This window comes from Cervus canadensis, chromosome 15, assembly GCF_019320065.1.
Source record: "Cervus canadensis isolate Bull #8, Minnesota chromosome 15, ASM1932006v1, whole genome shotgun sequence".
NCBI classification, from domain to species: domain Eukaryota; kingdom Metazoa; phylum Chordata; class Mammalia; order Artiodactyla; family Cervidae; genus Cervus; species Cervus canadensis.
Genome location: NC_057400.1, coordinates 67,469,081 through 67,494,103, shown reverse-complemented (window position 1 = coordinate 67,494,103; position 25,023 = coordinate 67,469,081). Strand labels below are relative to the sequence as shown.

The following is a 25,023-nucleotide window of genomic DNA, read 5'->3' as shown; positions in this document are numbered from 1 at the left end:
AAAAATTATCAGTTGATTCTTACATACATTCAGAATTGAAAGCTGGAATGGAACAGTGGTTCTAAACTGAAGAAGTTTTTATGTTTTCTAAGTTTTTATATGTTTTCTAAGTTTTTATAATTCTACTGGTCGAGGTAATCTCGTGCCTTTTGGAACATTTTGGGGTGAGATCTAGGTATCACGAGTTTTTTTTTAGTTCCCAAAGTTTAGGAACCTTTGGAATAGAGGCCTTGTGTCCTGTGACCCACCATGCATCACCACTAGAGTGAAAAGATATTTTGTGACGCCCTTGTATGTTAAAATCATACTTCGAGCCTTATCCAGATACCGCTGTTTGTCTTGGTTTTATGCTTTAGCGCATCCATCTAATTTAACAAAATTAGAATAAAATGATTTTTGAAAACTGGAGAAGTAACTTTTATGCATGAGAAATAAGAGGCCCAGAAAGGACAGAATTGCTTGTTAACACCTGTGTAGTTAAAAGACAGAGTGGGATCCTCTGACTCAATTCTTTTCCAATCTTCTTTAATGCTGGCTATATTAAAGCTCTTAGTTTTGAAATGACAAACACTAGAAGTGATATGATTTAATTTCTAAAATCTACAAAATACTCAAGGTCAATATCAACTTGTCTTCAAAATGCTAGAACACTACGAGGTATCCTTGAGGCATGAAAAAACTCATTTAAAAACAAGTAAATTAAACCATTAAAAAAAACAAACAAATAAACCCTAGTACACAACATGGCATTTGTAAACTTGCTGTTTGGCATTTGTAAACTTGCTGGTGTGAGAATTCTTCACACCAAAGAGATAGCCCGTAGGCAGCTACTCTGTTTTATTTAGGAAAACTGTAGTTGGAGGGACTTTAGACCTGGGAAAATACTTGGGTTTCCTGAGGCCACATTCTAAGATGTAAAAGGAAGTTTTGCAATTGGTACCTAGACCCTCAATCATGTGGTTCTCATGTGTTTTCATATCCTCTGAGTTGGTTAGTCTAGGTCCTGAACTAACCCAACACTGAAGAAATGAAACAAAAGCAGGTTTCTTGAGGGATAAAGTTGATGGCATATGATTATATTCTGTTTGTTGAAGTGTGCACACTTCCCTGTGTGTTCACAGACTCAAGTCCCAGTATATGATCTTGGCAGAAAAATGTAGTGGACACTTCCCACCTCACAGGGTGATTATCCTGTCATTTGGGGTTTTTTTTTTTTCCATTTTTTTTTCATTTGGGGTTTTATCTCCAGCTATTTCCTGTCTGAGGTCTTTGCCAGGGCTGTGGTGATCAAGACTAGAGCTGACTTGAAGAAAGCATAGTGAATAGATCAGATCACAGAGCCAGGGTTCAGGAAGGTCTCCCTGGGCTACATGAATGACCACAATCTAAGCCGATATAAATCAGTGGCGAGAGAAGAACACAAGTCCTTTCTTGGACATGGTTCACAGCACGGAGGGTAAGAGTGCGCTCTCACTCACAGCATTTGAAGGGTTGTTATTGAAGAGGGTTTCTAACCTTGAGGTTCACAGACCATTGTATGCCTTCAGAGGGCTACTTGTCAGCCTTTTTGTGTATGGCTATAGTCTACATTGTTTTTTCTGGGGATAGGGTCTATATAGTTCATTAACTTCTCAAAAACAAATAAACAGATTTAATACTTATAATTGGAAAAACAAAAAGAAGTCACAGGCAGATTTTTTTTTTCAATATGAGAAAAGACATTTCTCAGTTAAAGCTGTCCAAGATGGAATGTGCTAACATGGGAGGTTTCAAATTTCCAGACCGCTTGGCCAGAATATCATAGAGGAGATTTAAGCAACAGATGAGTAATTGAAATGTGTTTTTTACATTTCTACAAAACAAACAGTGTTGTACATGGAAAGAATGCTTGATTACAACTAATGTGAATGCTGGTGGAATTAGGGAGTCTTGGGGTCAAGGCCCTCAACCACAGAGGCTCTGCAGGAATTGTAAGGGGGTGCCTCTTCTTGGCAGATCCTGGGTCACAGATTGTCAGACCAAAAGTTACCCTTGTGGTTTTGTTTTGCCTTTGGGTCTAGAGGGAGGACTTACTCTATGGTGAGTTCCTTCATGGTATCTGATAGGCAAATAACCCACAAATTTTTGTAGGGAAGTAGGTTGAAAAAGAGGTAGAAGTGGGTAGAGAAATAAAACCACTTTGGTACAGTGGTTAAGAGCAGGGACTGTAAATGTCCCTCCTGCCTGCATATTTGCCGGCCAATGTATGATGCTGGAGCAGTCAGATAGCTTCTCTGTGCTTTGGTTTTTCACATGTGGAAAGAAAATGCCAGTAGTACCTACCTTATAGGTTATAGAATCAAATAAACACAAAAAGTCACATGAAGAATGAAAAACCCTGATAATAAAAAAAATTGGCTATATGATTGTTGTCGTTTCTAGCTACTGGTGGAAGATGCTTGAATTCTATTACAAACTCATTTACCCACTGTGTGATGTAAGGAAAATTCCTTACCTCTCTGGTTTTATGTTTGCCAACCATAAAATGGTGACCACACTTAGACATTAGACAAATTAAATACTGCCCTTTAGAACTAAGAGATTCAAAGGATTCTGACAGATCTTTGTTTTGGGTTTTTTTATTTGTTTATTTAGTTGAGGCACTCGAGATCCTCCCCCTTCGCTGTGGCATGTGTGAACTTTAGTTGTAGTATGTGGGATCCAGTTCCCTGACCAGGGATTGAACCTGGGCCCCCTGCTTTGGGAGCACAGAGTCTTAGCCGCTGGACCACCAGGGAAATCCCTCTGAAAGATCTTTCTTAGGAAGCAGAGTTCAACAATAATTTTAAAAACTTAGGTTTGTGTTAGTGTTTTAATTCTTAATTTTGAGGCAATGCTCTAGATTAGGTTTTTAAATCATCAGCAAGGTATACTGATCTGCCTTATCACCAAGCTTTGTTAGAGCCTCACCTATGTTTTGGATCTGCTGTCTGTAGAACTCCACCCAACACCTGAGAGAGATTTTTTTGTGTGTATCTTTTTTCAGATTACTGTATCTTTTGAGGTTACTGCTTCAAGTAACCTAAGGGCTTCACAGTAATTCCTGATTTGGCCCCCAGCCAGCGCTAGGATTCCCAGAGCTAGAGAAGAACTCTGCCTCCCAAGCACTCAGATCGTTGGACGCCTCCTAACAGATGACAGACTCCTCTCCTGGGATGTTTTCACAACAGGGAGCAACCCAGCCAATTGGCTAGGGAGGTTGGTCATACTTTGCAGTCTATTTATGAAGTTTTATTTTTGTCTTAAAATGAGGCCTTGTGCATATGTATTTAATGTGTAAGAATGCGTAATCTTTAATTAATAAGTGATGGAGCCTCATATGAAGGGTAATAGGTTTTTGCTTTTAAATCTAGCTTCAAAAGCTGCAGTCTAGCTTCAAATGATGCATGTGAGCAAACATGCATCAGGACAGGCCATTACTTTGGCCTCTACTACTTCAGGTTTGTGGTAATTGGCTAGACCCATGTGTGCATTTGCTAAGTTAGTCATCTTCTTTATAATGTAAATTAGTACCACACCCAAACATTTAAGAGGCGCAAAAGAACTGCTTTTAAGTACTTTTCATTATAGATAACCACTAACATGCTCATTATAATTTTTTTCTCAGCAGCTCATTTATTAGCCTAGCAAGAAATCCATTTGCCAACGTTGAACTAGCAATTGAAGAAATGCAATGAAAGGAAGTAATCAAGGCTATCATGTTTTTTTAGCTTGAACAGTTTCTCAAAGAGTTGAAAATACTTAGAGTGACATCAATAGTCAACCTAAAGCAAGACAAATGATCTTGAGAGGCTTTTCTTGGCTCTTGATGTCAAAAGATGTTACCAGTACTAGTCAGCTGTTATCAGAGAAGTCAGTGATGAGTTTGAAGTGACTGAAGAATTACCCTCCATGACTTCTCTGTGTGGGACAAATACAGGTTAAAATGCTTTTAAGGATGTGCTCATTATAATTCACTCTTAATTATTTATCACATCTTTTCTTGAGAGGAATCAGAGACTTAAAGTGTTTACAAGGCCAATCTTCAAATCTGAGTTCTTGGCATTCTTTGAAAAGAATGGTTTTTATTGGGTACTTATCTTCAGCCCAGGCTTCAGTTTTCCACCCAGTTTTTCATCTGCCATGTCCTGCTTGGCTGCTCTTTTAATTTATTACTCATGTAAAATATTTAAGAGCTAGTCTCTGCTGATTTGCAGATGTCAGATTTTCTTCAGGCTGTTTATCTCCTTCTGAAGTGTCTGGGAAATCTGCTTTCTAGCTGTTCTGTTGAGTTAAAAGTGAAACAGTCAGGAAGGAGACAGTCTCTCACATGACTTTCCTTCATGACTAGAAAACATTTCTGGGACAACCAGCCACAGTCACCCCAGTCTGGAGCCTTACAAGAAAGCATGCAGAGTCCTGACCCCCATCTCCTTCTCTCTCAACCCACAAGCTCGCTGAGCCTTGGCTTCCTCTTATATATAGAACATTCCTTCTGAGAAGGGCTCCGTAGCTTAAAATTTTGCTCTTTGAACATTTCCTTTCCCAAAGTGAAAGGCCTGTTTACAGACCATTTCTACAACATCTGACATTCAAGAGCAGAGGAACAAAGGATCACAGATATTTTTCAGTGTTGAAGCAATTTGAATCTAGGACTGAAGTCCAATCTTCTGATCACTATGAAGTCAGGGAGAATGAGCCCTTGCCCTTTTCTTGTGCCCTGGAAAGTCTAGCCATACAGGTCCTCTAATACATCACTATAGCTCTCGGGGGATTGTATCCCCAGGCCTTTGCCTGCACGGGCTGGCCTCCTTCACACCTGTGAGGGATCTTCAAGACCTTTTCTTTTAGGACCCAGCTCGGCATCACCTCCCCTGTAAAACAGTCCCGTACACTGATCTCACCAAGTTGTGACTGCTGCTCCCCTCAGCTCTGCATACTGTGTACCCATTGTAAGGTCATCTTGCTTCACGCAGGTTCTTGACCCTGACTGGACCCTTCGGCCAGATGTCGGTTCCTCCAGTGCAGAGTGCCTTTCTGGATTATCACACCCAGCGTAGTGCCTTGATAGCTAAATATATTTGCAGCACAACTAAGTCTGTAGCACTGAGAGAATTCTAAACATTGGACCATTTTATCAGAGATAAACAGAATTAAGGCAGATTCCAGAAATTACAAATTTGGAGAGGTCAGTGCTAGCCAATTACTCTGAAATAGATGGAAGAGAAAGATTGTTTTAAATAAGATCAACCTATAGTAAAAGTCTTAAACAATTATGTATATTAATAAATAACACATAACCAGTCAAAATTAATGCAAAATGTAAATAGTAAAGTTTTTTTTTTTTTAAGCAGATGCTGTTTTTTACTTTTAAGTAGAGAAAATATCTCATACTAGGCTTTCAAAATGCTGCCTGATGGTGACCCTTCATTTTAACTCAGCTATGTGGCAGGAACTGTCAAGGCCTTTGAGAACTGTTCCTTTTGAAATACTACCTCTGATCTGCTATTAAAGAAGCATTTTAGACTGACACTGGTGAAATAAATGTTTTTGTTTTCAGGAATTTCATAGGAATAAGAACAATGTATACTTTAAAAGGTAGAAGTAAGATAAACATAAGGTTATATTAATATACTTAGTAATTATGATCAAGGCTGATTAGAATTATTATACTACTTAAACCAATAAAACATTTAAATAGGAATGTAATTTTATTACATTTGACCCTTGTACAACTTGAGATTGGAAGCGCCAAGCGCCCCCAGGTTTTCAACTCTGCACAGTTGAAAACCCAAGTATAACTTAACAGTTGCCCTTTATATAGGTGGTTCCTCCATATCAGAGGTTGGATATCTGCAGATACTACCAACCATGAATTATGCAGTTTTTACTGTTGTATTACTGTACTATTTACTGTTGAAAAATATCCACATATAAGTGAACACTTACAGTTCAAATTCTTGTTGTTCAAGGGTCAACTGTACTTTCAGATAGAGACAGGACCTGCATCTAAGTTAACATGCATTCTAGTAGAGGTTGTTTTTAAGGAATATAGAAGAATGGTCAGCAAATCCATAGTTAGACAATGTGGCACTGATTCATATGTGGCATTTCATTCATGGAAATATAGAAATATTTCCATTGGCATATATTCGTTCCAAACTTCAACACAATTTGTCCATTCGAGTAAACATAAGTTTGGAAATTGTGTTTACTCTTCTTGCTTCTTGCAAGATGTGCAAAACGGAAGTTTACAACTAGGTCACTTCTAAACTACACCAAATTTTCAGTAAAAGAAAAGGTTGAATTAATGAGAAATTGACCATTTTAAAAGTTGAATGTGTATGGTGGGGGAGAGGTACTCAAAAACATAATTTACCATTTCATTTACAAATGCAAGTCAATTTTAAATGATTTTTAATCCATATACATATATAGAGACGGGCATGTTAGGATATGGGATTTTAATTCCAAAAGAAAGTATTCAAAATTGCAAGGTCTGACTAGTGACTCAGCAAATCACAAAGTCTTTCCACGTTGTCAGCATTTCTGTCACAGGGTTCTTTGTTTTGCGGTTCTCGGGAGTGATCTCTGAGACTTGTGACAGCCTTAACCTAGCACGTTGACCTGAGACAATGTGAAATAAAAATGAAATATTCTCCAATCATGTGATGCTTGGACTAAAAAAATAACAAGTGCATTTTTCAGTTCTGAATTCAGCAGATGGCACAACGTGGGTCGAGTTTGAGAAAAATAGGTGAGGCAGAAGGAAAGGAAAGTGAAGTATTCTCCAGGAGAAGGAAAAGTAACTGGAGGGTGGAGAGGGTAAAGATACAAAGAAGCTTTTATTTTGTCTCACAACTTGGTTTTGAAACCGTTGCTCTATCTTGAGTGTAGTTTATTTTGGAGAATATAACCTCTCCCCTGCTCAAATCTGGCTAATCTGGTTTCGCATATTCAATTTCATTTTACTAGAAAGAAGGGTTGATTTTAAGAGCCATGGTGGGCAGAAAACTTGCTGACCTGAGTCCTGTTGGGAAAATTAAGGAATTTATGGTGAGTCCACCCTCCCTCTGAGCACTTAGCGCTTCCAGATATTCTTTCCTTTCTTTATTTTTTTAAAAGTTTCATTTCTTTTTCTTCATTGCAATGGTCCCAACTATTTTCAAAGTTTCTGCAACTCTTTATCCTACTCATCTTCTCATTCTAGGTATACAACTTTATCTCTTAAGTCACAGATACAATGAAGCCCATTTATTTCCCTTTCCTATCCTTCCAGCCTGGATAACTTCACCCACCACTCCCTCTGCTGTTTCTGTCTCCCTGAGGGAATCTTTTCTCTCCCTTATAAAAGGATTAGAGCCATAAAGGACTTAAAGAATCGCCCCTTGTTTCTGCCTCTGCCTCAAACTATGGTCATCCCTTGGTGTCTGTGGGGGATTTGTTCCAAGATCCTCCTAAAATGCACAAATCCACAGATGCTCAAGTCCCTTATCTAACATATAACCTAACACACATGCTTTAAATCATCTCTTGAATACTTATAATACCTCATACAATATAAATGCTGGGTAAATAGTTGCTGTGTGCAGCAAATTAAGTTTTGCTTTCTGTAACTTTGTGGAATTCTTTCCCAATATTTTCTATCCAAGTCTGATAGAATCCACACATGAGGAACTCACAAACATGGAGGGCCAACTGTTCTGCTTTATCTTCTTCCTTTTAACACTAGAATGTGTAGAAGATTTGTCTCTATTTTCTCTCTTTGACTTCCTGATCTCTCTTTGCAGATTGACTTCTATCACCACAACCCCTCAGAAAATATGCTGGTTAGGATTGCTAATAACTTTATTACTGACAAATCCAGAACCTGTTTTTAGGCCTTATCTTCCTTGACTTCTTTGTAGCAGTAACACTATTGGTCATTTTTTCTTGATTTCTACAGTGTTACCTTTTCTTAGTTCTCTTCTTACCTGTTCTGTGGCTCCTTCTCAATTTCTCTCACTCTTTCTGTTTCCTCACCCAGGATTAATTTGGAATTGCTTATTCACATTCATGTTCTCTCCCTGAGATAGTCGATTCATGCATTCCCACCCTATCAACAATTACCACTGTGCCATCAACTGCCAATATCAACACTATTTCTCCTACATTGCCTCTTCTTTTGCGCTCTATTTAGGCATTAGTGACAGTAGCATTGACCTCTATATGACTATAGACCATTTATACAAGCTCCTGAACTTCTAGTTTTTTCCCAGCTGTAAAATGTTGCTATAAAATTAAATAATATAACATTTATTGTCATGTTCTAGGGATAACAAAGCTCAGTGAATATTATTTTTTATTATTTATGCTTTGTTGAACAATTTGAAGGTGAGAAACAATTTAGGTATCATCTAGTTATATAGCTATCTTTTTAAGCTTCTTGAGATAAGCATCTGTGTCTTATAATAATGTGCACAACCATGCATCTCTGCTTGGCACAGATGTGTTGTGGAGGAAGTTGAAATAGAAGATGTCAAAGAGGGGAAACACCATATCTGCTTACAGATGAACTAATATTGTGGAATAAATACAGAGTATGACTGTGTATGACAAACATGATGGTTAGCAAAAATGAGGAAGCAGAACTAGTCTCAAACTAAGCAATTCAAAATGCTGACTATTGTTCCATTTCAGTTCAGTTGCTCAGTCATATCTGGTTCTTTGCGACCCTATGGGCTACAGCATGCCAGGCTTCCCTGTCCATCACCAGCTCCCAGAGCTTATTGATCCATTTAATTACCAGCATATTCCAAATAAGAAGACATTGCCTTGCATCTTGTGCTGGTGAATTAATGTTTTCTTTATATTTATGCATTTAGAAGTATTAATAGGTAGTGAATTGTATATTGTTCATCATATAAATAGTACAGACTGAACTATGTTGAAGATATGCTTTTCTCAGTGATTTGTTACACTGAACCTCAAGCATTATAAAAATTAACTTATTCATTGATTTAACAAATCTCGTTTGCATAGTGCTCTGTGACAGGCTTCCCTGGTGGCTCAGATGGTAAAGCGTCTGCCTGCAATGCAGGAGACCCAGGTTCGATCCCTGGGTCAGGAAGATCCCGTGGAGGAGGAGATGGCAACCCACTCCAGTATTCTTGCCTGGAAAATCCCATGGTCAGAGAAGCCTGATAGGTTACAGTCCATGGGGTCACAAAAAGTCGGACACGACTAAGCGACTTCACCTCACTGTGCCAGGCACAGATGTGTGATGGTATAGAATATTATAATTCACAGATGCTTGCCTCAAGAAGCTTAAAAGGATAGCTACATAATGAGATAGAACGTGTGTCAGACATGTGCAATAGGTAAGAATGGAGATCATTTCACTCAAAACAATAAGCAGAACAACCCATGACTGGAGCTTGCCTTCCTTGGTCAAATGGCAGTAACAGCTTAGGAAGGCTGATGAGTTACCTATCCCAGACATCTCTCTCTCTGGGTCAGTATCTCAAGAGAGCCTATGGCTTCTGTGGAAACAATATAGAGACTCCTCAAAAAATTAAGAACAGTACTACCATATGGTCTGACTATTCTACTTCTGGATATTTATCCAAAGAATGTAAAAATGGTCATTTGAAAAAAATATATACACCCCTATGTTCATCCCAGCATTCTTTATAATAACTGAGATATGGGAAAAACCTAAGTGTCCGAATTGTTGCTGTTTAGCCACTAAGTCACGTTCAACTCGTTTGCGACCCCATGGACTGCAGCCCGCCAGGCTCTTCTGTCCATGGGATTCCCCAGTCAAGAATACTGGAGCGGGTTTCCATTTCCTTCTCCAGGGGATCTTCCCCACCCACTGAGCCACCAGGAAAGCCCCAGGATAAAGATGAGTGGAATATGTATACAGTGGAATAACACTGGTCATAAAAAGAGAGAAATTTTGCCATTTTCAACAATATGGATGAAGTTGAAAGTTTCATGATAAATGAAACAAGTCAGAGAAAGACAAATATTATAAGATTTGACTTATGTGTGGAATATAACAAACAAACAACAAAATAAATGAATAAACCAAACCAGATAAACATGTAGATAATGAGAACAGAGTAATGGTTACTAGAGAAGAAGGGGCAGGGAAGAGGGCAAAAGGTGTAAACGGGGGTCAACTGTTTGGTGTTGGATATAAGCTAGTTTTTTGCATGGTGAACACACTGTTTACAGAAGTAGAAATACAATGTTATACACATGAAACTTACATAATGGCATAAGCCAATGTTATCTCAATTTAAAAAAATCTGTGGCTCAACTCAAGACTAGAATCTGCCATATTTTCTTCCTCCTTACCAGCAACACTTCTCTTTTCTGTATCTTGTTCCCACAGGACTGACCTCTCTACCAAGCCATCCCCACCCCACACCTAATTGCACTGACTGAGTCTTGATTTAGGCATGTCCCAGGGTCTCAGAAGCCTGGAGAGTTTTCAGGCCTGTTTTGATCTCAGGTCTCAAGTCAGTCTTTGAATAGTTGAAGACATTGAATAGGATTAAAGTATTTGCTTGGGCAGTTGTCTTGATTATTGATAAAACTATTTGAAGGATAATCTGGATTTTAGATATTAGAGGCTGAAATGGTTATTATTTCTTTCATTGTTAAAAGGTTTAAGAATAAAATGGTATCTTCAAATGTTTGATTAAATGAACCTATTAATTAGGTGTAATAAATTCAAGGAAAAAAACATGGAGAAAAATTAATAGTTTATTCTTCAACAGGTATTGAGCCTTATGGAATAGCTGAAACCTATTCTTACATAGAAATCTGATTTAAAAAAGAGTCAGCACTCCTTGTATTCTGGTCAGGACTTACTGTTGAACTGAACCTTGTCTTATGCGGGAAGAGCCAAAGTTTACTTCCTTCTCAGAGGAACTGATTACAGTGTTTCTATTTTGGTAAGATACATAAACACGTTTCAATGAGAGCAAAAAAAGCAAAGCATAGCATGGTTGGTGATTTAACAAAAATGGGGATGGCTGTTGTCAGGGGAAAAACAATTCAGATCTTTTTATTAGTACCACTTCCACTGACTCTCAAAGATAACTGCTTTTAAAGTTGTCTGAAGAAGGCAAATCAGGCTGTTTTTGAATATTCACTCAATTTGAAGCTTATGGTAGAATCACAGCAAAAGTGACTGTTAGGGAGTACTGACATAATAATTCAGTATTTGGCCAGACATCACCTTCCAGATAACATTCTCTGCCAAATTTGAAGTTTCTGTACTTTGGACTACACACAGTCACAGTCAATACTTTCATACATAAGAATAAAGAATGAGATGGCTTTTCAAGTACCTTTCGTTGAAGCCTAAATGCCTAGTCTGTGAACATGATGTTGTATTTGCTGTCTGAGCTTCTTTTTTCCCCTCATTTTAGGAATTAATCCACCAGTAAAACCAAGGCAGCCCTGTTTTACTTCTCACTATCAAAATATGTAAACCTCAGCTGTGAGACTGTGAGATATAGGGATATGGAGTGAGGCAACCTCAGCAGCGTAGGCTTTCCATGTTCACAAGTGTGTGACTATAACTAACATAACAATCTAAGTGCACTTCATTTGAAGAGATTTATTGGAAAATTATAGTTCGATGGCTCATTCATTCAACAAATATGAATTGACCACTTACTACGTTGACACGGCCTCTGACCTCACAAAGTTTGTAGTCTAATGGTAGAGACCATGAAGTAAACAGACATAACCAGGAAACACTTTGAAAAAGCTAAACAAATGTAATTTTAATTCCCATTATATCATGATACTATATAGCTCCCCACCAGGCATGTACACAGATAGACCATATGATACAAACTTGGGCTAAGGAGGTGTTGTTATAAGGGTGAATAAAAGCTGGGGGCTAAATAGTGTCAGACAAAAGCACAAATAAGTGTGAATCCCAGTAAGAGCATTCGAGGAACCGAAACAAGTTCAACATGACTGAAGTGGGAAAGGAAGTGGTAAAAGATGAGGATGGAGAAGTTGGCAGAAGCTAGATTATGTAAGGCCAAGTAAGTACTGTTACCAGGCGTTTGGTGTATTTGAGGAATTGAAAGGAGAGCACTGTGATTGGAACCATCTAAGTGCTATAGTTAAAATTAGTTAATAGTTAAAATTAGCTAGTTAATAATTAAAATTATAGTATAAATTAAAATGATCAGTATAAGCAGTGACCACTTTGAACATTAGAATTCAATAAATTGATCCAGCTTGGGGAACTATGAAATAGCTAAGGATGCTCTTGTGATCTGCTTTGGATTAGTGTCTTGGGTGAGTCAAAAAAGTGAAATGGAATTTAGGTGTTTCTTCAAGTTGTCTTCATGCTGAATTGGATATGGAGAAGTGATGGACTCCACACAGCAGCCCCTGGGTGGACATTCCCGAATATTCGAGGGCTTATTTGCAACGAGAGTAGGCTTAGTCTCTGGTTCCAAACAGAGCAGGAGAAAGTCTGTGAAGCAGCTCTGAGTATTCTCCTCTCTGCCTTACTAGGGGCACCTTCTGCGGAGGCACAGGAATGAGCATTCATTTAAGAGGCTCTGAGTGTAACCCCTGAAAGAGCTGTTGGCTCCATAATGGAGTTGAAGGCAGAGTAAGATAGGCCTATGCAGCACTACTCAAGGGAGTTATTATTTAACCCGTGTGGGTCAGAGGCATCCAGAGAGCTAGTCTGTAATATGTACCTAAGGAAGAGTGCTATGGGTCAAAAAAAAAAAAAAAAGTCAGGATCCAAAAGTCAAGAAGGAATCTCAGGGTCCAGGAACAAGATGAAGAGGAGTTCACAGTAGTGAAGGGGTCTTGTTCAGTCACTAAGCCGTGTCTGACTCTCTGTGACCCCATGGGCTGCTATACAACAGGCTTCCCTGTCCTTCACCATCACCTGGAGTTTGCTCAAACTCATTAGATGGTTGGATGGCATCACCAACTCAATGGACAGGAGTCTGAGCAAATTCCAGGAGATGGTGAAGGACAGGGAAGCCTGGCATGCTAGAGCCCATGAGGTCACAAAGAGTTGGACATGACTTAGTGACCAAACAACAACAATGACATGTCCACTGCGTTGGTGATGCCATCCAGCCATCTCATCCTCTGTCACCCTCTTCTCCTCCTGCCCTCAATCTTTCCCAGCATCAGGGTCTTTTCTAATGAGTCAGCTCTTCACATCAGTGGCCAGAGTATTGGAGCTGGGGTCTAGGTCTGGACTTTTTGCCATGAGCAGAGTAACGACACTTGGCTTCTCCTTTATTGGGCATTGATTGTATCTGCATAAATCAGTCAGTCTCAGTTAAGACATAGGGTCATGGTAGACATGTACAAAAGTGAGAACACTGCCAACGCTGCTAGTAGGATGGGCGTCACTGATTGGAACTATCACCTGCAAGAGCAGTCATCAAGAAAATTCCTAGTAAACCAGAGAACTGTCTGCGATCACACATCTGGAACTGCTGACATTGGGAACTAACAGAGCAACCAAGGAAAGCTACAGCTAAGAGCCCCAAGAGGAGACGGCCCCTGGAAGAGCCAGGCCAGGAGGCCGCATGGCTTGGCACTCTCTGTCCAGCTTTCTCTGAAATTCCAGTGGAAGTCACTTTTGATAGAGAAGAGAGGGGTAGAGATGGAAGTAAACTGGGACAAAGAGACAGCCAGCTTGGACCAGCTGGTACACAATGATAATGTATCCTGGGCTTCTGGCAGAGGGTAAGAGAAAAGATGGTTACCCAGGCCTTTGCTTACACCTGAGCAGAAAATACATTTACGTAAAAGTCATTCCTTCTATTTAGGACCAAAAACAATTTGAAGGAATTTCTGGCAGAATGGGCTTTTTTCCTTTTTAATGCCTATCATATGAGTTATACTTAGCGATTTGAATTTAGATACAGGCAACCAATTTTTCTTAAATCAAGAGAACTTATGAGTTTGTTAAAATAGGGAACTAAATATCCCTGAGTCTTAAGTTTTAAAATGAATGGAAACACAGATATATTAAGTAATCCTGCATGTGTCCTTTTGCTAGTTTTATTTCCTTAGAGTACATTGTTTATCTTTTTGGAAAAAGAATTAAAATACATAATGCTTAAGTGGTATTATAGTGATGTTATTAAATTGCTAGAATTAAATGAACCTGAGTTGGCTTAGATCTTTGATAAAATTTTAATAAGTACAACCTTTAAGACAAATTATATTGAAAGTAAACAGGTATGAGGAAGAGAGAAATATCTCTAGTTAGGTAAAAGTAGTAAATGAGAACAAAGCTTAGATCTGAGTTTCTAGGTAGGACAGAAATAAATCATGTTAGATTCTATATTTCTCGTGACCTAATATAATTATACTTTTGTATTCAAAGGGACATTTCATTTTCTTCAGTACTCTGAAAAACTTGTCACAGAAATTATTACATAGGAGACATTTAATAATATGGTAGACAGTGCATTCAATTCACAGTTTGAGGAGATGCAGAAGCAGTCTTCAGATGGTTATTTCTTATCACAAACCTTTCTAAAATAGAAAGGAAATGTTAAGCTGTGCTGTGAAAGTATGTCTGTGCTGTGTTCAGTTGATTGGTTGTGTTCGACCCTTTGTGACCCCATGGTCTGTAGCCCACCAGGCTCCTCTCTGTCCATGGAATTTTCCAGGCAAGAATACCGTAGTGGGTTACCATTCCCTACTTCAGGGGTCCCCTCCCAACCCAGGGATGGAGCCCATGTCTCTTGTGTCTCCTGCATTGGCAGGCGGATTCTTTACTACTACTGCCACCTGGGGAGCCCCATATCTGTGTTAGAGTAAGTCAGAAATGCATTTTAAAATGTGATCTGATTGCTGCAGTGATAAGCTGTTGAGAAGCTAGGGCGATGAGTTACCCTCTCAGGATTCAGATGAGCTTGTGAGACAAAGAGCAAAGAAGAGGGTTCAAAACCAAACCTACAAAAAAAAACAAACAAACAAACAAAAAAAAACAACCAAACCTACTCCAAAATTGCAAGATTCTGAGTTATAAATGGATAGGAGTTCCTCATATAGTCACCTCATAGCTAAGAAGCAAGGTCAAAATTTTTTTAGGCAAATTACAGAGCTTTTGCAAACTCCCACCCAGATGGAGGTTCCTACTTAAATTTTCATAGAAGTGGATTATGAAATTTAAAAAAAAGGTTTGGGAAAAATTAATAGTAGTGGTCTTTGCACAGTAAATTGGCTCCTGATGTTATTTGAAAAGAATATAAAGTACGCATTGACTATCTGAATAAAACCTACTTGAACTATCATTTTCCAGCCATTCTATTGACACAGCTGCTTTAACCTTCATGTGGCAAAGCGTGTGCTCACTAATACTCACTTGCTCATCACCATTTTGCTTAGAGGATTACCTCACAAAGAAAAGAAACTCATGGTGGTAAAAAACTGTGGTAAAGACTTTTGGACTTCCCTTCTGTCTCAGAAGTAAAGAATCCGCCTGCCAATGCAGAAGACACAGGAGATGAGGGCTCAATCCCTGGATTAGGAAGGTCTCCTGGAGAAGGAAATGGCAACCCACTCCAGTATTCTTGCCTGGGAAATCTCATGGACGGAAGAGCCTGGCGGGCTGCAGTCCACAGGGTCCCAAAGAGTTAGATACAACTTAGTGACTAAGCAACAATAAAGACTTTTTTATTTGAAATTAATTGAGATATTAATAGCTATAGATTCACATGCAGTCGTAAGAGGTAATATAGAGAGACCCTGTTTATACATTTCCCAGTTTCCCTTTGTAGTAACATTTTGCACACTCTAGTGTATCATCACAACTGGGAACAGGATAAAATCCACTGATTTTATTGAGATGTCCCCAGTTTTACTTGTACTCACTTGTGTGCGAGCATGTGTGTTTAGTTGTATACAGTTTTATCACATGTAGGTTTTCCTGTATCTGTCACCAGTCATGATACTGGACAAGCACCTTTCCCGTTGCACTTTAATAACCATATCCCCTCTTGTCCCCTCTACCTCTCACCCTATACCTCACCCCTGGCAAACACTAATCCATTCTGCATTTCCAAAATTTTGTCATTTAAAAAATATTATGTAAATGGAATCATATATGATGTAACCTTTAGGATTGATATTTTTCACTCAGCATGATTCTGTGAAGGTCCCTCTAAGTTGTTGCAAATATCAGTGAAAGTGGAAGTGTTAGTCACTCAGTCGTGTCTCTTTGCAACCCCCTGGACTATAGCCGGCCAGGCTCCTCTGTCCATGGAATTCTCCAGGCAAGAATGCTGGAGTGGGCAGCCATTCCTTCCTCCAGGGGATCTTCCTGACCCAGGGATTGAACCTGGGTCTCCTGCACTGCAGGCACACAGACTCTTTACTCTTTGAGCAACCAGGGAAGCCCCTTGCAAATATCAATAGTTCATTTATTTTTATTGTTTAGAAGTGTCCCATGGTACCACTGTTTGTGTTGAAAGACATCTGGGTTGTTTTAACTTTTTGGCGATTACAAATAAAGCTGCAATGAAAATTCATGTACAGCATTTGGTGTGGGCATATGTTTTGATTTCTCTAGGATAAATGCCCAAGAATGTATTTGCTGGGTTGAATGGTATTCTTTGTTTAGTTATATAAGAAACAGCCAGCTGTTTTCCAGGGCAGCTATACATTTTCACTCCCTACCAGCAACGTATGTGTGATCTACTTTCTGCCCACCCTCACTAGCATTTGGTTGTTACTAATTATTTTTTAGCTGTTCTGATAGGTACAGTGATACAGTGATATTTCATGGTCATTTTAACCTGCATTTATCTGATAGCTAATGATGTTCAATATCCCTTCATGTGCCTGTTTACCATCCATATAGCCTCATCAGCGAAACATCTGTTCACATCTTCTGTCCTGCTTTGTATTTTAAAGTATACAGCTTTCTAACTTCAGTTATTTTTAAATTGGAAAAATACATTGATGCCATATATAAGTTATTTGTCATTGTTCCATTTCAAACAGATGGCAACATATGTCCTACAGATGTAATCCTTTTATTTGTACTCAAGAGTCACCTGACTACACAGCAAAAGAGAAATAGCTTCCAGAACATTCTCAAAATTTTTTAAAAAATTTTATCAAGTATTGGTGATCCTTAGGGATTCTAACTGGGTTTCCCTGGTGGCTTAGATGGTAAAGAATATGCCTACAATGCAAGAGATCAAGGTTTGATCCCTGGGTCAGGAAGATCCACTGGAGAAAGAAATGGCTACCAATTCCAGTATTCTTGCCTGGAGCATTCAATGTTCAGAGGAGCCTGGAGGGCTACAGTCCATGGGGTCACCAATAGTCAGATCCACACACAGCAATTCTAATTATTTCAGTTAAATGGTTACTAAATTAGATCAGTAATGGAAAATACATTTACTTTTGGACAAAAATACATTTCGGTTGTAGAATATAATACACTGCCCATTAGCATCTAGGTTTAGCTAGAAGAAAGCTTCCAAAAAGAGGCAGCAGGATCTAGAAGATGTTAAACCTATGTTTGGGGGCCAGACTCAGCAGGCTTGCAAGACAAGTGCCAATTGCCAGCCTGTGGTATGTGGTTTACTATCACTGAGAGGCAGAGAACTTCCAGTGGCAAGAGAAGCTGGAATCTCATCTTGAGCAACCTCAGCACAGCCCAGCCTAACACCAGTGGCTGGGTGCTCGGGGGAAGTCTCTGCTGTGAGAGGATGAGGGGTGAGGAATGACGACTGGGGTAGAAAGATGATGACATCTCCCCTGAGCCCTGGGGCCATACCTGTCTAGGGCCTAATACAGAGGAGACGTTTCCAAGCCAGTGAAGACAGAGATGGATTAAATGGACCCACAAGAGGTGTTAGGAAGGAACAGGACATGGCTTTAAATAATTGTCTGGGAAAAGAAGTCTTTGAATGAGAGGAAAGCCCACACTTACATTGAGAAATATTACATCTTACTTTCTTCCTTCTTCCAGTACCATATCATTGAAAGTTTCTTTTAGAACTCATAAATGCTGGTGTGGGACTTGTTGATGGTAGGTAGTGAGAAAATTAATAACCCATTTATTTATTTATTTTGGAGACTATATTTATTAGACTATCCATTCTCCTCTTCAAATATTCTCTAAGGACCAACAACATCCTAAATTTAAGGGAGAGAGAAATTCTACACCAATAGAGTGAGTGACCAGCTGATGATTTGGGGGATGGGCAAAATGTCCCTCTATATTTCCCTATTTCCCCCCTCAGCTACCACAGTCTTTTACTTGTAATTTTCATAACCAAGTGTCTTAAACAACTTAGTCCCATTTCTTTATTTCCTCTCACTCTTTGGCTGACATTTGTTCCCATCTCTCCTCCAATATAGTTTTCACTGACTTAATGCCCTCCATGTCACTAAACCAATGAGCATTTTTTCATGCTTCGCCTTACTAGACCACTCAGCAGCAACTTCCCCCCCTTCTGACTCTTAATGCCCCTCTTATCTTTCTACCTCTTGTTTCTAGATTTCTCCTCCTCTATTGAGACTTTAAAAGTTGGAGCCCCTCAAGGCTTATTCCTGAACCTTTTCTCTTAATCTACATCCACAGATATGGGATGGTACCCAGACCTCTTCTGAAACTAGCAAATTCTCTCCATTGAATCAAACTTGCCATGTTAATCAAACTTACTGTTTTTCACTTTTGCCTCGCAACCCACCAATTCATTCCACAGTGTTATTTCAAGAAAGTAATATTGTCGCGTCTCTGCTCTCGGATGAAGACTGGCTCCTGCTTATTTCTTTGACTGCCTCCAGTTTCAGGCTCCTTCAACACAGCCTCCTTTCAGCTGTTTCTGTCTCAAAGTCTTTGCTAAAACATTTCTCTCTGCTACGATCCTCTCCATCCTGCCCCCAACTTCATCTCATTGTTGCTGTCATATATTAGCCAAATGTTACTTCCTCAGGAAAGCTTTCTGACAAAACCAAAATAAATTAAGTCTGCATTTCATATGCTTCAGAGCCACCTGAACTCTTAAAGGCTTTTCACTATTTTAACATATTTAGGTAATTAGTTGATTGAGTTGTGTCTCTTTTACTGAACTCTAAGTTCCAAAAGAGCAGATGCCTTGGCTCTTAGCCCTCTCTGTATCTCCAGAGCCTAGTACAGAGTATGAATGAAGAAACCAACTCATCCTGGTCATTCAGGAACCTGAAAATTTTCCCCATGGCTCCCAGGTCCACAGACTGAGGCTTCCTTCCACAGCCAAGGGCATGAGGATCCTGGAGTTAATAACACTGGCTTGGTAAGTCAGCATGAATTGTGACTATTTCATGCTTAATTGTGCCAAGTTCACCTTCTAATGCTCTTCTTTTCTGATTATTTAAATAATTCCCGAAGGCCCTGCTCAGCTGGGTAGTTGTCTCAGATTTTATTTTTCAAATGTTTTAAAATGACATTTGTAGAGCATTTTATAATTTGTAAAGTATATATATTTCCATTATGGCATTTGGATGCCCAGCCATCCTAAGAAGTACCATATTATTTAATGTCAGATGTCGAAAAATGAGGTTTAGAGTAATTAAGGGACTAACCCAAGGGACTGAGCAGGGACTTCATCCCAGATTTTGCAATGCCAAGTTCTATCTTTTCCCAGTACTAGTAATTGCTCTTGGCTTCTCTTCACTTGGTCAAGTCTGAAGTCGAACTTTTGTGGTTAACAAAACCACAAGAATGATGTAGCTTTCATCACAGTTACATATACAAAATATATCACAGCAGACACACACACACACACCCCCATTCCTAATTTAGGAGAATACTTCCAGCTGTATCAGTCTTTCTTATACTTGAAGAAAGATATTTGATTTACAAAGACTTTAGATGTTCATTTCAGAATTCAAGTTTCGTTAGTCTTAAATAGCCTATTAGCTACTACTGAAAAATGAAAAATATGAAAAAAAGAATTGCAGTGCAGAAAATGAAGCTCTTTGATTTTGGTTTATTTAGATTTTTATCAAGAGTGATTTCCCCCTTAAAGCTAGCTTTATGGTGACAGTTATAATCTAAATCTTGGCTATATAAATATTTCCTTGAAAGTCACCTATAAACTTAGGTCATAGTTCTGAAACCAATATCTTAATATGATTAACACATTCTCTGTGGGGTTTCAGGAAGAAAAAAAAGATGTTAAAAGGAGCATGCTCAATATACTTGTAAAGTAAAGACACTTGTCCAGACAACATCCATTGTATTAATAAGATTCACCCTTAATTTGAAAATAGTTTCCTTCCTTTTTCATGGCAAAGCACGCACGGAAAGCTGGCAGGAGGTGATGGATCTGAGCACTCCAGCAGTACCAGTCCACACCAAATCTCTCTGAAAGCAGAGGGAATTCATTAAAAAAAAGAAAAAAAAAAAAGGCAGAACAAAAGAACAAACAAAAATCCTCCCAGCTCACTGGAAAAGAACATGACACTATTTTAAATATAATCACACTAACATAAAACCATTTGATTTAAGAAAAGTTAAACTGGGGAAAAGTACGTCTTAGGATAGAGGAATCCTGGCAGCTAATTCTGTGTGGCCAATTCTTTTCTAGTTTACATACATTACACCAGATCTTGGATGAAGGCATATCAAGGAGATTTTGCTTACCAGATATCTCAGATGAGGGAACATCAGGCCCTGTAAGTTTCAACACTGCTTGCCAAACATTCTGTGCTATTGTGCAACTCAACATATTTTAAAAGATGGGGTTTTAAATGATGTGTACTTACTGACAACAAGATATTTCTTCCTTAAAAAATCCTTGAACATTTTAGAATCTCATTTAGATTCTTTCTGAATGAATAGAGAAGAATCAAGCAAAACCCTTTGTGTTTTGGGTATGGTTTTTTCAGACTTTAAAACATTGACTTCCATGCTCTAAAATAAACAGTAACACGTTTCTGAAATGCATAATGTGATTTCAGATAGATGACTTAAAAATAGATTCACAAAATAAAGATTAATTCATTTACACTGAAATGGCATCTATAGACTCCCTAGCATTTATAATCATAGGAAAATTTACTATAACAAAATACATGGATTTGATTTGGTAAGCTGCAAAAAAATGATTTCCTGTTTATATCCCAATGACGGTGGAATGCATTACCGAGAGGTAATCTGTTAATTCCACATTGAGGATGACTCTCCAGATACTGGTGAAGCACACAGTGCAAACAATATGACTGGCATTGCCTCAAATAAAAGTTTATGTGCTTTTAAACTACTAATATTCTGCTGAAAGTTCCTCTCTAATCTAAGCATAGGATTAAGTTTTGTATTACTAAGAAAATTCAGGAGTCTAAATTTAGAAAGTTTTTGTGAATAGCAGCAGTTGGGAAAAAACTATAAAAAAGTAAGTGTGATGGTTTTAATTCAGAATCATATTAGAAAAGTCATTTGTCTCTGTTTTCTGTAAATACGTTCTAGTCTAAAATCATCTTGTCCTATAGTCAATGATTTAGAGAAATCATGCTTTTAAATGAGATTTCTAAAAATATAGTCTGTTGTCTGCATGGGAGAGTCTGTAAAGAGAATTTTCATTATAATGAGTCATTATTTTTAAAAGCCCCTATATATTATTTGTGGCATCTGTATACCAAATGCTGAAAATAACTAGTTAAATTCCTTTGTTACTGATATATTACCAAAAAGTTGAACATGTTTAAACAAATGTTTTATTATTTTGTAATTTTCTTCCTAGTTGAAAAATGGTCAAACATTAAACAAATATCTTCAACTGGGTCAAATATAGTTGAACTTTGTTGTTGTTTTTCTTTTTGTTGTTGTCATTTTAGCATCTCTATAGTTGGTACAGCTTGTCATGACTGGATCCATTGGAGAGGCCCAGAAATGGATTCTTACTGAGTGAGATCACACAGTAGGACTGGAAAGTTTGTGTTCCATCTCCAGATATGACAATATATGGCTTTATATGTGATACCAAATAGCAAGAATAGAATTGATTCTGTTTGATGGTAACCTGAAGTCTTCCCTGGCAAAACATATGCAGAAATATGAAGTAATATTTTTAAAAGTATATAATTCTTTTTGTTTCAAAATAAGCCTGTGGGATTTAAGCCTGAAGCTTCTATGAGGAGGTAAGCTGCCTTCAAAGATCTTAGCCCTTTTTGTATCTTTTACGTTTTTCCAGCAGAGAACTCATACTTGGTGTTACTATAAATTCATATTTCTTAGTTTGACACAATGTGTCCTGAATTCAACTAAGGAAACTGTCCTTTAATGTTAATCCTCTTTCTCTTTTTAGTGCATTTACCATCCGTTATAACATCTCAGTCTCAACAAGGTCGATTTACTTTCTAGGGAAATTTTCTCTTAGATGGCCACAGTTGCCGATGGATTAACCCACTCACATGATCTGTGTTGGACTTCCCTAGTGGCTCAGGTGGTAAAGAATCTGCCCACAATCGGGGGAACCCAGGTTCGATCCCTGGATTGGGAAGATCCCTTGGGGAAGGGAGTGGCAATTCACTCCAGTATTCTTGCCTGGAGAATTCCACGGACAGAGGAGCCTGATGGGTTACACTTCATGGGATCACAAAGAGTTGGGCATAACTGAACGACTAACACACATGATCTGTGCTAATGGATATTCTGGGAGGTAAGTAATTAGAAAGGTCTTTGACTTCCCTCAAATACCAGGTGCAGTCCTTGCCTCTTGGACTGAGAAGCCTTCTAGTGAGTCAGAGGAACAGGTTAACTGTACTTAATCTTATGTAATCTTATGCTTACTCCTTGGAAGGAAAGTTATGACCAACCTAGATAGCATATTAAAAAGCAGAGACATTTACTTTGCCAACAAAGGTCCATCTAGTCAAGGCTATGGTTCTTCCAGTGGTCATGTATGGATGTGAGAGTTGGACGGTCAAGAAAGCTGAGCACTGAAGAATTGATGTTTTGAACTGTGGTGTTGGAGAAGACTCTTGAGAGTCCCTTGGACTGCAAGGAGATCCAACCAGCCCATCCTAAAGCAGATCAGTCCTGGGTGTTCATTGGAAGGACTGATGTTGAAGCTGAAACTCCAATACTTTGGCCACCTCATGCGAAGAGTTGAGTCATTGGAAAAGACCGTGATGCTGGGAGGGATTGGGGGCAGGAGGAGAAGGGGACGACAGAGGATGAGATGGCTGGATGGCATCACCAACTCGATGCACATGAGTTTTTGTAAACTCCGGGAGTTGGTGATGGACAGGGAGGCCTGGCGTGCTGCGATTCATGGGGTTGCAGAGTCGGACACGACTGAGCAACTGAACTGAACTGAACTGAATCTTATGTAAACCAACTACCGGAAAATATTTGCTACTTATTCCATAATCATTCTCCCTGTTTTCCCATCAGCCTCCATATTCCTCCCATACAGCAAAGCTCATCAAAGAGAGAAAACTCTACGACAGTGTTTACCTTCCACTCAGCATGGAAATATTCGTCTTTGTGCAGCAAATGTATCCACTTACAGGCAAACAAACTAATATTCTGGAAAAAAAAAGAGTTGTGTTAACGAACCACTGTTCACACAATAAATTCTGTCTTTTCCTTCCAAATAGGATGTGACTGGCTTATTGACATTGGGCCTGACACTAGAATTTGTTTTCATTAGTGATAGTGGCTTTTCACAGAGCCATCCACTTTACATGCCTCATTGCTGGTGACCTTATAGGTAATTTGAGACACACTTGGCAGAGGGTTAGGGATATAAGTGTGACCTGGAGTCTTGAGTCTTGTGCAAGGGTGTTCTTATTTTTGAGATGATGTAAACTGATAACACAGTAGCGACATCATTGTTGCTTTTAGGAAAACCTCATAAAACCACTTATAAATAAACCAGAACAAACCACACCTAACCAAGTTGTAGGAACAGGTGCTGCCTCTCATGGAAGGCACCCAGATAACCCTTCTATCTTCTCCATTGTTAATTTCTCCCCACATGCTTTTACTTCCATTTTGAAGAACTGGCAATGTTTAGAGCAGTCTTCTAAGTTTCCTTTTTGCTGTTGCCCTAATGCTCCCTACGTATCTGCTGCTAACTTGAAATAAAAGCAAACGGTTTGTAGAAAGACTTACCTTGGCTCACTTATTTAACTACTAGACGAAATACTGTCTGAACTAACTGTTCCCACTTGAATCTTGCCATGTTTTCATTAGCTTGATTACATGCTATTTTTCAGAACAGTTGTTTATTGAAAACAAGAGTATCCCTGAGGACCAGAGGCACTTCAGATACAGTGAGTGAACCCTGAGGTCGATGCCCAGCGGTTCTTTCTGACTCTGCAGCCAGTGGGCATGCTTCCTGTTGAAGTTAAGAGAAATTCTGTTGCTAGTATCCCGCATGAGGAGCATAATAAGATCTTCCAGTACATGCCACGTCAGTGCTTGCTCAATGGAATGGAGGGATAATTGAAAAGGGGGACGTCAGCATCATGGTTGAGGTAAATTATAGATTGAATCATTTTCTGGCTTGGAAGCCCAACCACCGTTTTCTAAACTGACACAAGAACATACTTTCCCAGAGAAACAAACAGCCTAACGTACAACCAAATGCTCTTAACAGGAAACTGAAGACACTACATAGAGGCAGGGGAAGGTCAAATTAAACCCAATACATGAAGAGACAGAATTTGTACTGTGTACAGGGAAAATTTTACTTCAGAGATTGGGAGTGAGGAGATGCATTTTATAGGTTAGCAGAGTTGATCAGGATATAGTAACTCCAGATGCACTCTGTGGAGAGAATGATAAGGAATGCCTTTTGAAGAGGTGACTGAGCTGTTGTTCAGAAAAGCTGGACAACTAAAATAGGAAGGATCACTTTCCAAGGCTGCCATGTCCGAAGATCCGGGTTCAAACTTGAAAAAAAAAAAAAATCATTTTACTGTCCTTGAACAATTAGCCAAAATGCCATGGTGAAACGGATATGATTCCCTGTTAAGAACCATGGA

At 38.9% G+C, this 25,023-nt stretch overlaps 1 long non-coding RNA gene and 1 other non-coding gene across 5 annotated transcripts; both read left to right on the top strand.

The window, feature by feature from the left end:
• The first annotated feature begins 1,299 nt into the window (after nucleotides 1–1,299).
• LOC122453768 lies at nucleotides 1,300–22,936 on the top strand. Of its 4 annotated transcripts, none has more exons than XR_006273167.1 (6): nucleotides 1,300–1,456; nucleotides 3,026–3,237; nucleotides 6,994–7,074; nucleotides 19,255–19,322; nucleotides 20,619–20,706; nucleotides 21,865–22,936. It is a non-coding gene; the product is annotated as an uncharacterized LOC122453768 (long non-coding RNA). The 4 variants fall into 4 exon arrangements; XR_006273166.1 differs by having other exon boundaries at nucleotides 19,175–19,322; XR_006273168.1 differs by lacking the exons at nucleotides 1,300–1,456; nucleotides 3,026–3,237 and adding an exon at nucleotides 6,746–6,775.
• Nucleotides 9,056–9,128, top strand: TRNAC-GCA. The gene has a single exon. It is a non-coding gene; the product is annotated as a tRNA-Cys (tRNA).
• Nucleotides 22,937–25,023: the final 2,087 nt, after the last annotated feature.